Raw genomic sequence first — 13,962 nt, 5'->3', positions numbered from 1 at the left:
TTCGTTTAGATACTTCTAAATTTGATCCAAGTATAATATTACTATTTACAAAAATAATATTTATCATTGTTATAAAAGAATATTTAAGTATAAAAAATTAAAAATAATTATCATTTTATCTAATAAATAATATAAATTGATTATATAATTCATTAAAATATTTATAATAAAATATTAGAAGATAAATTTTAATATTTTATTAAATAAATTTATAAATTCATATATTTTAATAATTTTATATAAATAAAATAATTTAAAAACTTCTATTATATATAAATTCTAATATGATGTCTTTAATAATCATTTTTTATTTTCACCTCAACGCTACAGCTGCGTTTGAATTCAAACACACACTCCTCCATTATTTCTAATCTCATCACTACAGTATCTAATCTCACCGCCAATACTATTTTTAAATTCGCTAAAGATAAACAAACTATCTATTCAAACTAAGCCTAAATTAATCGAAATTTTTACACCCTTGAAATGGGCGGAAGGGTAACTCTGCTTTTGAGTATGTCTAATTTTGAGAATTGAAAAAACGACTAGTTTGAAAAAAAGGAAAAGCAAAATCCCCAAACTTATATTAGCGGAAGAGATTGTTTCTATCATTCAGATTTGGATAGGAAAAAGAGTAAAAACAACAGAAAATCTTCGTTTCTTTCCTTGCACTGAGAAAATAATAAATCCTTGCAGAAAACCCAATTGACCGCTGGAACCATCGAATTCGAAATACACTTGTATCTGTTCTTTTTTATCTCTTCATATAATTGGACTGAAATAAGCAGAAGAAAAAAGCGATGCGGAGTAAGAAGAAGATGAAGCTTCAGCTTTGCTTCACCTTCTCCTCCTATTGATTTTCGCCCCCCTTTTCATGGCCTCATCTCAACATCGCTGCGTTTTTGGTCTCTCCCTCTCTCCCCGATTTTCTTCTGATTTCTTAGATTGCTTTCTCTTTAATTGCCGAGGAAAATATGTTTCCATTTATTAATTGTTAGCATCTTTTGTCTTCTTTTTGCTTAATGGATTAATGAAGTTCCTGAATTTTGCTATTTCTTTTGTGTCATTTTTGGTGTCAGTGGGGAATATACCATATGATGCTACTGAAGAACAGCTTATAGAAATCTGCAGGGAGGTTGGCCCTGTTGTTTCCTTCAGGTTTGCGTTTTTGTTTTACAAAATTCCAACATTTAATTTAATTCTTGGGGTTTTGAAAGTTCAGTTTGCTTAAATTGATTGCAGTATCTTGTAATGTTTGTAACTATGCCAGAAAAGAATATGTACTGAATTCAATTTTTTTTCAATCAAACTGTGTTGCATAATTGATTTCGCTGCTTTAGTTGCATATTTGACACTGATGGTTGGGAAAGGTATAATGGTTATGGAATTATGACGATATGATTGTAGAAAATTTAAAACTTTTTAATCTTGACACTTAGGATAGGATTTATATTGTCAGGGAACCCGGAGTAACGCTAACACAGTCATTCAGTAAACGTGCTGATGTAGATAGATGTTCACCACTCCCTTGTAAAAATAATTTGGGTGCATGAACTAGGAAATATCTCTGTTTCTTTTATTAACTTGTGATGAGAAGGCATTTTGGAAATTCTAAAGTTGAAACTAAGAATTTTGACCTGAATCATCCTTGGATCGACATGCTTCTTAACATTTGCATTAATTGCTGGTCCAGATTAAATGTTAAGGTTAGAAAAGTTACCTTTATGATTGTTGATGGTTCAAAACACATAGGTCCACTGAAAGTGGCTGGGCATATGATACCTTAGAATTTATACCTTTGACCAATATAAAGTTTAAGGGCATGAAAGTTCAGAAGTTAGAGCACAAATCAATTTGATTGTTTTTAATCTGCGTTTTTGTCCTCAGTTAACTACATATTTATGTGCTTTGTTTTTTCTATGGTTGAAGTTCCAGCTATGCTTTGTTTTTCTAAGATTTTCTTTATTAGCGTCTTTCATTTTTTAATTTCCCTCCATTTTAGACTGGTGATTGATAGAGAAACTGGCAAACCAAAAGGCTACGGGTTCTTTGAATACAAGGATGAGGAGACAGCTTTAAGTGCTCGACGGAATCTTCAAGGTTATGAGATCAATGGCCGGCAATTACGAGTTGTTTTTGCTGAAAATGACAGGCTCTGAACGAAATCGGGAACAGGTGAACTATCCCTGGAACCTTTATTCTTCTCTGTATCTTTTGGTTTTTTGGAAAGAATCATGAATTTGTCTCTGTTGTAGGTTCGTTTGTTGCACTTCCATTGTTCTTAATGTGATCAGATGAACATTGGTTTATGATAGCATTGGGACAATATAGATAGCTTTTTAATATTTTTTATTTTATGTGATGATTTTCATTGATGATCTGATTTAATTTAAGCGTAGAACTGCCCAATTTACCTTCTCCCTAATCAACTTGTGTTTGTGTTTTATCCAGACTCTAGAATTTCAATTATCGTGGATTTATCTGTGTGATTTTTTATGCTAAAGCGTAGCTTTTGCTTTATGAACATTACAGTAATCTGTTGAAAGATAAAAAAGTATATATGCTCTTGCTATAAATTATTCAATACTGTTCATGTCAGATTACAGTTTTCTAATTAAGAATATTTGAGTGTATCAGATAGGATTCTGTAAATATTTTATTCGTAACTTTAAGGCTATTTTTTAGGGACAGCAGCTTTAAATTAGTCTGTTTCCTAGTATAAAGTTTCCTAAGTTAGGCTCATTATGTGTATAAATATTTATGAAATTTATTGTGAATAAACAAAATTGAAATAGCCTGTTTTTAACATGGTATTAGAGCCTTTTTAGCCCGATTTCTGAGATTTTTTTTTCTTTGTCTGGCAATTTTTTTACTCCCAATCAACCCTCAAGACTGTAGAATTTGTTCAAAAGAAACATGACTGAAACTGTCAAGACCAGTAACACTGGGTATATCTCAGAAGTCTCTATGAACAACTCAGACCCAACAAGTGAGTTTCAGAACATTCAAGTAGCTTACAGGTTAAACGGGAAGAATTAACTGAAGTGGTCTCAACTGGTTCGCATGTTCTTGAAGGGAAGAGGAAAGCTGAGTCACTTACTTGAAATTGGACCTAAAGAAGGAGATCCTAAGTTTGATGTTTGGGATGAACAAGACTCTATGGTAATGTCTTGGTTATGGAACTCTATGATGCCAGAAATCAATGATACATGCATGTTTCTTAACAAATCCAAAGAAATATGGGAAGCTGTGAAGCAGACTTATTTTAAAGTTTGAGATGCTGCTTAAATCTATGAAATCAAGACTAAGATTTCATCTACCAAGCAAGGAAGTCGATCAATCACGGAGTATTCCAATCTGTTGCAAAGTTTATGGCAAGAGATGGATCATTACCAGTGCATTCAGATGAAGTGCAGTGAAGATGCAGCACTCATGAAAAGGTTCGTTGAAAAGGATCGAATTTATGATTTTCTTGCTGGACTAAATGTTGAGTTTGATGCAGTAAGAGTTCAAATACTTGGAAAAGAAGAACTACCATAACCAAATGAGACAATTGCGATTGTTCGTGTTGAGGAAGGAAGAAGATGAGTTATGGTTGAGAATAGTCAAGTGGATAGTTCAGCCTTGGTTACAAAAGCTGTAAATGAGAGGAGATTTGGCTTGGAGCAGCCAACTAGCGAAGATAGTAGACAGACAGAACGTACAAAGCCTATTAACAGGGATTCCGTATGGTGCACCTACCGTAAAAAACCTTGTCACACTAAAGAAAGATGCTAGAAATTCTATGGGAAGCCACAGACAATAAACAAAAAATTTTCAGAAAAAGGTGGACAACCAAAGGGACAAGGGCGAGCAAATACAGCAAGACAGTTGGATGGAAAAAATAATTCTCAAGAATCACCTGTGAAATTCAATAAAGAATAAATTGAGAGGTTAAAGAATTTGCTGGGATCATTGGAGAAATCTTCTTCAACAGATACTTGTAGTTTGGTTTTTCAGGTATAGCCTCTTCTCAAAATTCTAAAGTCTCGGATATACTTACCAAAAGTTCTTGGGTCATTGACTTAGGAGCTACAGACCACATGACCCAGTTCTCACAAAAAATTGTTTCATATACACCTTGCCCTAGTAGTAGAAAGATAACAGTAGCCGATGGTTCTGTGATTACAGTGGCTGGTTAGGGTGATATTGTTATAAACAAAACCCTTACTCTTAAAAACGTCCTTCGTGTTCCAAAATTATTTACCAATCTTTTATCAATCCAAAGAATTACCAAAGACTCTAACTGTAGTGTCGTTTTCTATCACAATCGATGTCTTTTTCAGGAACAGAATACGAGGAGGATGATTGGACATGCTAAGGAAGTAAATGGCCTATACTATCTTGAAGAATCCAGTGGAGAAGTTAGTGCGCTGAATTCCTCACCATTATCTTTCATATCCGAATCTATTTAAACCAATAAAGACCAAATTTGGCTCCATCACTTTCGCCTTGGTCATCCATCGTTTAGAGTCCTTAAAATTATGTTTCATTCATTGTTCAAAGGATTAACTGTTGAAAAATTCTATTGTAATGTCTGTGAACTTGCAAAACATAAACGTACCTCTTTTCTGGTAAGCAATAAAAGAACATCCGCTCCTTTTAATCTTATTCATAGTGATGTTTGGGGACCATCCACTATTTCAAATATTTCTGGGGCTCGGTGGTTTGTATCCTTTATTGATGATTGTACCCGTGTGTCTTGGATATTTCTTTTAAAACAAAAATTTGATGTAAGGTCTGTCTTTCCAACCTTTTACAACATGATCAAAACCCAATTTGGAGCTGAAATAAAAAGGTTTAAGTCAGACAATGCCAAGGACTATTTCAATCAATTTCTTTCACCATATTTCCAAGAAAGAGGCATTATACATGAGTCATCTTGTGTTAGCACACCCCAACAAAATGGTGTTGCCGAAAGAAAGAATGGTCACATTTTAGCTATTACAAGAGCCCTCTTGTTCCAAAAAAATGTCTCTAAACAATAATGGGGGAGGCTATTTTAACTGCTACTCATATGATAAATAGATTGCCTACAAAAGTCCTTGAATCTCAAAGTCCTATGCAAGTTCTAGCAAAATTCTTTCTTGATTTCAATACTTCAAGTAACTTTACTTCCAAAATATTTGGTTGTGTTGCCTTTGTACATGTACATTCTCAAAATAGAGAAAAATTTGATCTACAAGCTGTCAAGTGTGTCTTTCTCGGTTATTCTTCCACTCAAAAGGGGTACAAATGCTATCATCCAGCCACAAAAAAACTTTATGTATTAGCGGATATTACTTTTGTAGAACAAGAGAATTTCTTTACTCGTCCTTATCTTCAGGGGGAGATCTTATTTCCAGCTCCTGTCCAGCAACCAAACACTCACATTCCAGCTCCTGTCCAACAACCAAACACTCACATTCCATCTCCTGTCCAGCAATCAAACACTCACATTCCAGCTCTTGTCCAGCAACCAAACACTCCCACTCAGTCCTTGCCTGCTAACCAACCTGCTTGACTCGAAACTATGGCCCCTATGCAACTTGAAACAGAGCCTAATACACCCAAATCACAAAGAGGAATTCAGGACACTACTCGTCCTTTATTGGTTGGCACCGGTGCAAGTTCAATCATCATCTTCTTCTATATAACCTGAGGTAATTGCTGAACCTACTTTGAATATTAATACTGAAACTATTGAAAATTTAGAAGATTTTCCCGTTGCTATTAGAAAAGTGACTAGAGCCTATATAAAACATCCCTTGTACTTATTCATGTCTTACTAAAATTTGTCCCATAACCACAAAGCCTTTCTTACTAGCCTAAATTCTATCCCCATTCCCAAAACTGTATCCGAGGCATTAGAAGATGAGAATTTGAAAAATGCCATGAAGGTTGAAATGGAAGCTCTTGAAAGAAATAGGACATGGGACTTGGTGAAATTACCGAGAGGAAAGAAACCAATGGGATGTCGTTGGGTGTATACAGTGAAATATAAGTTAGATGGTTCTTTGGAGATGTACAAAGCAAGATTGGTTGCTAAAGGGTACACTCAAATGTATGGAATAGACTACCTTGAGACATTTGCCCCTGTTGCAAAGATGAACACTGTGAGAGTGTTGTTGTCACTAGCTGCCAACCGAGGGTGGAAATTATAGCAATTTGACATCAAAAATGTCTTTTTACATGGTGATCTTGAGGAAGAATTCTATATGGATGTTCCACCAGGATTCGGTCCAAATATAGGACAGGTAGTTTGCAGACTAAAAAAGGCTTTGTACGGACTAAAACAGTCCCCGAGGGCTTGGTTTGGAAGATTTACCAAAGTAATGCTAAAGTTAGGGTATAAACAGAGTCAAAGAGATCAAACTCTGTTTGTAAAACACTCATCTTCAGGGGGAGTGACTGCTTTATTAGTCTGTGTAGATGACATTATAGTGACTGGTGGTGATTTGGAAGGAATGAAGAATTTAAAAAAATACCTAGTAAAAGAATTTGAAGTCAAAGAGCTCGGTAAGTTAAAATATTTCCTTGGTATTGAAGTGGCACACTCTCAGGAAGGAATCTTCATATCTCAGCAAAAATACATCGTTGATTTGTTGACAGAGACGGGGAAGTTGGGATGTAAACCAACAGAGACACCCAAAGAGGTGAACCACAGACTTGGAGATGCACTAGAATATGCAGCAGTTGATAAAAGTTCATATCAAAGACTTGTGGGAAAGCTCATTTTGTTGTCTCATACTAGGCCGGATATTGCCTATGCAGTCGGTGTTGTAAGTCAGTTTTTGCACAACCCAAAGAATCACATCTTAGAGCTGTATATTAGATTCTATAGTACTTAAAGGGCACGCCAGGCAAAGGAATCCTATTTAAAAAGGGGGGAGAATTTAACCCTTGAAGCCTATACTGATGCAGATTATGCAGGGTCTATGGTTGATAGAAGATCAACCTCGGGCTATTGCACTTTCTTAGGAGGCAACATTGTGACTTGGATGAGTAAAAAACAGAATATTGTGGCTAGATCTAGTGCAGAAGCTGAATTCAGGGCGATGGCTCTTGGAATTTGTGAGTTATTATGGCTAAAAATTACTTTGGAAGATTTGAAGATCAAGTGGGAAGGTCCAATGAAGTTGTATTGGTGATAATAAGTCTGCTATCAATATTGCATATAATCTAGTTCAACATGATCGTACGAAGCACGTTGAGGTTGACAGACATTTTATAAAGGAAAAACTGGATAGTGGCTTAATTTGCACTCCATTTGTGTCCACTGATGGCCAACTAGCAGACATACTTACTAAAGGATTGTCTGGGAAGTTGTTTCAGAAACTAGTAAGCAAGCTAAGAATGGATGACATCCACTTCCCAGCTTGAGGGGGAGTGTCAGATTACAGTTTCCTAATTAAAAGGAATATTTGAGTGTATCAGATAGGATTCTGTAAATATTCTATCCCTAACTTTAAAACTGTTTTTAGGGACAGCATCCCTAGAATTAGTCTGTTTCCTAGTATAAAGTTTCCTAAGTTAGGCTCACAATGCGTATAAATATTTATGAAATTTATTATGAATAAACATAATTGAAATAGCTTGTTTTTAACAGTTCAGTTTTAAATTACAAGGTTTTGGATTTTTAATTTCCTGTAAGATTTTTATTTTACTAGGGAATATTCCAATTTTTAAACATGCTATTAGCAATTGCACTCATAAGAAAAACTGCTTCAAACTTGGTATGCCCACATCATTGTCCCTTCTTAGGTGAAAGTGATAGAAAGGACAATTGAAATTGATGTAATTCTCCAACATCAACATCCCTTTTGAAAGAAAGAAAGAATAATCATCATCTCTAGGGGGCCTTTTATTTTTAACTCTTATGCAGGGTAAGTGGAAAATGAAAATTATGATAAGAGTTATTTTTGTCTATGTTACTTGGACTCGGGTTTGAGTGTGAAATTTGGATATGTACCCAATACGGGTATGTTCAATCGTTTTCAAAATTTTTTTTATGTACTTAGATGGTCTTTAGAAGGCCATATTCTCATATCTATGTTTGGATATGTGTTAGTCATGGGGTGTTGAACATAGGTACTTCAGTATATAGTAGAAATTGTATCACATGCATAAAGTATGCATAATACAATTAAAATATAAATATTATACTAAAATAAAAGTTCCATTTAGTGGTAAAGATAATATTTTTTTAATGTAAATGCATGGGTTCAAATTCAACCACATGCAATTTTTTATTTGTTTTTTAAGAGACTAACATATCCTCAAATATTATAACTTATTTTAATTATGAAAAGGCATTCACGAAATTCCCCAAATCGAGTTGGTGCCTGATTAACTTGTGACACCAACTCAGCCAGGGGCTTAAATTATGGTGTATATATATATATATAATATTAGACCAGTGAAAATGTTTGCTAATGTGACTGCTGGCCCAGTGAAATTTTATCATTTGGCTTGAACCATTATATTGGAGGATAAGCCTGCTGCATACTTCATGCTTGTAAAAAATCTGTGTTCTGTAACCTTGGTGATTCTTGAGGCTTATTTCATTGCAATAAAAGCAAATCAGTGGATTTTGTTTTATAGCAGGGTCGTGGTGGACCTGGAATAGCAGCAAATATTGGTTAGTATTTATGTTTCTTTGGGCCATACCTCCCCCCCCTCCCCCTCCCTTTTTATTTTTCTTCCCTTAACTGAGACTTGTAGATCCTCAAAAACAAGTTGGTGGTCCAGCAATCCAGGGTGAATCTGTCCAGCACCAGCCTATTGGTCTCCATTTGTCTATTACTGCTGCAGCTCTCATGGCTGGTGCTCTTGGTGGCACGCAGGCTGGTCTGCAGCCTAATCAAAATGTTTTGCCAAACCAGTCTGCACCAGCCAGTGACCCCTTAACACTCCATCTTGCGAAAATGTCCAGGAGCCAGCTGAATGAAATTATGTCCGAGTTGAAGGTATGCTTTGACCAATATATACTGTTTACCAAGATCCATTTTGTTAATAATTTAATGGTATTTTATGTCTTTTCTTGACAGAAAATGGCTACACAAAATAAGGAACTAGCCTGTGAGCTGTTGCTTTCAAAACCCCAGTTGCTGAAAGCCATTTTTCAGGTTTGCTTCATTGTTGGAATTTAAAAAAAAAAAAAAGAAAGAAAAAGAAAATGCGAAGAGATAGTCTTTGTTCTAGTATAATTTCCATCTCATAATTTTCAACCTTTGTCCACTTTCTTTAAAAGCTCTAAATTCCAAAAAGAAATGAATTTATTGCTCAAAAATCAAGCCTTCTTAATTACAATCGATAAACCCTTTAATCTCTTTTAGGTTTTTATCTTAATTCTCCTCCACTAAATCTTATATCCCAGTCACAACTGGATTGAGGTCCTTTCTAACCTGACATGGAACTTACAATTTCCGTATAACGAGATGCCTCCCTAGTTCTTTTATCATGACAACAATCATCTGATTTGTCTTCCTTGTCAAGTGGAGAGAGTACTTGTTCTTTCTTATGTTTATTTTCCAAGCTTAAAAATACTATGAACAGAATAAAGCTTCTTTCGTTCTTTATCTGGACTTCGCTATTTTTATGTGGGAAACAGATGATTTATCTTTGTAAGTGTATGCAATAATGTGTTTACAATGGTAGTTTCTTTTCTTCCTCAGCATACAACTAGGTTTCAGACTTGTATATTCTTGCATGCAACTACTGTGCAATTTTAGTTTCTTTTGCAGACTGTAACTTGTCTGCATTTGGTTGAATTATTAAATGTAAAGGTTAGAAAATTGAAGTAGTTTTGTTAATAAAACAATGATTTAATATATAAAAAATTGAATAATATTAATTTAGCACCATAGTCTTTGATTTGTGCCCTTTGTTTTAGACTCAGTTTGTAGCAGAATTAATTGAGAAATTATTAACTTTTTTAACAAAAAAAGGCATTTGTTAGAAAGTCAATCAAAATAAAAAGGTATTATTTGTCTTTACCAAGTTTTACACCCTTAACTTTAAGACACTTTTATCTGTAGGGAAAAATAAAGATCTGGTCTTACATCTTTCTCTTTGCATTTCAGGCACAAATAATGCTAGGAATGGTCACCACAGAAGTGGTTCGTTTCATTGTCTCAAAAATTTTTTGTTAGCTTGTTCATATAAAGTTCATATAATGTATAATATATGTATTGTTGTATTTACAGTTGCAGATGCCGAACATTCAACAGCCTCCTGGTCAACTAGCAGAGATTTCTATACAAGATGGTCAGCATAGTAAGCAGCCAATACCACAAACTCTACATCAGAAAGCTCAGACTGGCTTGATCCCTAAAGTACTAGAAGGTCAAATGTCTGCTATGCCTCTTAATTCTTTAGCTCACAACCAATTTTCTGCAACTGTGCAATCAGCTTTACATCCTCAAACGCAGCTTCCACAATATTCCTGCAATCATGTTCTACCACCAGCTGCTGCACAGTCTTTTGTTCCCAAACTTCCTTCGCAAAACCCCCTTGTCAGACCACAAATTCAGGTGTCAAAATCCTCATCTTTGAACCAGCATCTGCAGACATCATTGTTACACTCGGGACAGCTTGCAACTGCTAATTTAAGTCACAACAATCTAATGGTATTGCCAAATGCGATCATGCAGTCAACTCCTTTGCCTACTCCCTTACCAGATTCTAGATTTCAGGTACAATCTTTTACCAACTTAAATGGTTTATGTTAATTATATGTTTGCATCTTAGATTGTGTTCTCCTTTGTTACTTTAGATCTAGGCTATGTTCTTTTGAGAAAAATCTTCAAATCATTGGATTTGAAATTCTAAGAATTTGCGGTACTGTAAATTTTAAGATCTCTCTTTTCTTCTTTTAGAGTAGCATGTTTTTAATAGTTAACAAGAAGAATTAGTTATTTTGATTGTTTTAAAATTCAAATAGTTAATAAGAAGAATTAGTTCTCTTTTTAGGGTAGCATGGTTTTGAGTAGTTAACTAGAAGAATTAGTTATTTCCATTGTTCTAAAATTCAATTAGTTAATAAGATTCTCACTCTCAATGTAGTATAAAAATGGTTGGTTGCTTTTAGTATCCTAGAATGTTGCATTAACTTTTTTTTTTTTAATTACAGTCTGGTCCATCAATAACACCAGTCTTTGCAGAGAAGTCAAGTGCGGTTCACTGTCCTTCAGAAGCAATAAATAGGCCATCAAAAATGGTAAAATTAGATGATGGAAGAAGCAGCTCTTCCTCAACAGGGGCTTTGAATATGTCCAATGCAAGTGGTTCTCGAATATCAAAAACATTTGGTGTTGATTCAACACTTTTCAATAAAATAACTAGATCAGAAGAGGTGAATATGCTGAGAAGCCTGTTTCTCAGGTATAATCAGTGATAGCAGAAGTTACAACAATGCAGACTGTATTGTGAGTTCCTTTTTTATTTATTATTGCTTAAACCTAAAATGGCAGGTCATTCTTGAGGGTTAAGTGGAAGGGTTGGTATTGGTTTCATGCAAAAGAAATATAGTTTCTCAAATTATAACTTCTCCTTGATTTAGTTTGTTATCAGGGCTAGATGCATGCGTTGCATTCCTGATGTCTATTTAATCATTTGCTGAACTGCAAACATGAAGCGAATAAAAATTAACCATCCCAAACGTATTGATTAAGTGAATTTAATCAAGTTAATGATATGCATAAAAATCGTTAAGGTTGTAATTTAAATGTGGTCCTATGTTAAACTATTTCCTCTGATCTCATTGTTCGAAAGACTTAAATCTTTGCTGTTTTAATTATGCCTAAATGGATGGAAAGTGAAGTTTATACAAGTTTAAACTTGTTATCAAATGTATGGTTTTTGTAGTACTTTCAATTTCAGACCATTAGGTCCGATGTGTTTTGTCTGGTTAACCAACTTTAATATTATTATCTGTCTCAGTTTCTTGTAACTGTAAATCTCTTGACTTTTAGAGAGATGTAGAAGTAGGTTAAGAAAAATAGTTTATCAATGCTTTCTTGTGTCTTATCATCTTTCACTGTTGACTAAATAAGATATGACAGACCTAGGACTTCTGTCTATATATGTTGCCGCAAATGGATTCTAAGGTTACAGTTTGATCCTTCAAGGACTTTATAAAGCCTTGCCATCTTCTGCAATAGTAACTTTCTATGTTCATGCCATATATTCACGAGTACTAGGACCTGTTAACATATCTAATGACCAAATTGTCAAGAACAAGCACTAGTTACCACAACAGTTTTGTGGTACGGAAGTAATGCTATGCATATCTGTATCTGAAAAACATGGCATACTTTTAATAAAATTTGCACGATTTTGTGCAAGTCATAGTTCAATATGGTTGATTTGATAATAAATCGCACAATTCATGTTGAACTAACCAATGCTATTGTAGTATGACATGATCTCACATCCTGTTGTTGCTCTTTGTCAGCCACAACTGGCACCTGATATGGAGTCTGTTTTACTACAGCAAGTGCTAAGCCTAACACCAGAGCAGTTGAGTTCATTGCCACCTGGACAACGCCAACAAGTCATTCAACTTCAACAGGCATTGCGACAAGATCAGATGCAGGCATCATAGCCAGCAGACTTCCAATGCAAGGTGTTGTCTTCCATCATCTTTTAACTTACTGGAAGGAGTAGCACTCTGCTGTCTATTCATTGTTTTCTGAATGCGTGTAAAATTATTTTATTTTTGCAGAAGAATACAGTTCTAGATTTGTTAATCAAATGAGCATAGACCATGAATGTAACATTTATAAGCTTGTTACGAGAATATAGGAATAGGAGAAAAAAGAAGCAAAAGAATTTTGTATTATGTTCTCGTTGTTTGTTTTTGGAGCCATTTGGCTTTACCTTTTGCCTAACTTGGGACCTGTGGACTTAGGTAGTTAGCTATGTATCAACTAAAAATTTTCGGAATTTTAGTTCAATTTTGGTTTATTGTGTATGCATGTTTGATTCTCCCGGGTTCAAGTATGTGTCTGGAATGTTATTTGGCTTTTACGTATTGCCCGACTTTTAGTTAACTACACCATAAATTCCTAAAACTTTTTATTCAAATTAGTCTTCGTTTTAATGTTCGAAATACCTGATATTAGGTTTCTATGTTTGCAACAAATATAATTAATTTCAATTTGAAGGATTTAGCAACTTATCATGACCTTGGAAGAGTCAAATTTAATTTTCAACATAGCCTTTCGATATTGTATAATTTGAAATTTTCTAGGTAAGTTAAAAAGTGTGGCATGATGTCTATTTTCGTTTATTCATGTTAGTCTTGTGTTAATCCGGATTAATTGCTTTGGTCAAGGATTTGTGGTTAATACTAATCAAGAGCATATTGGATAAATATCACTTGGGGTGATGGATTTTCCTTAACAACTAATAGGTGTTTATTTGTGATATATTTTGAGTCCTTTTGCTCGTGTTTTAGTGTTATTTTAATATTTAGTATTTAGGTTGTAACGTAATAAATATTGTTGTTTGATTTTTTTTTTAACAGTATAGAAGGTTGCCAAAATTTTTTGGAAAAATCAATTAAGTTCTTTCAGATTATTTGATGTGGCACAATGGTTGGTTAATATTTTTTATTTCACGGGAAATTCCACGTGGATTTTTATTACAGTTGTTTAAAAAATTAAATCATGTTATATTTCAAACAAAAAAAACCCTTCAACCGCATCGTGTAAAATCAGATTGAACCGACAAAATCTAAAAGTTGCGACACATTTCTATCAAAGAAATCGAACAGACTTATTGTATTCAAACCCCGATACGAATCGAACCTAGAACATAACCCATTCTATGAATCGAAACCTAATTAGAAAACTCCTTTGATTCGAAACCCAAAAATCCTAATCCCAAAATCAAGTTGTTCCTTCCAAAACCTAGAACGATAACTGATTGTTTGAATCG

General features: G+C 34.4%; 1 pseudogene; it reads left to right on the top strand.

Moving 5' to 3' along the window:
* The first annotated feature begins 521 nt into the window (after positions 1 to 521).
* Positions 522 to 12,994, top strand: LOC121230603 (cleavage stimulating factor 64-like; annotated as a pseudogene).
* The last annotated feature ends 968 nt before the right edge of the window (positions 12,995 to 13,962 follow it).

This window comes from Gossypium hirsutum, chromosome A06, assembly GCF_007990345.1.
Source record: "Gossypium hirsutum isolate 1008001.06 chromosome A06, Gossypium_hirsutum_v2.1, whole genome shotgun sequence".
NCBI lineage: Eukaryota > Viridiplantae > Streptophyta > Magnoliopsida > Malvales > Malvaceae > Gossypium > Gossypium hirsutum.
Note: the sequence above shows the minus strand (reverse complement) of the source record. Positions and strands in the feature narration are given on the sequence as shown.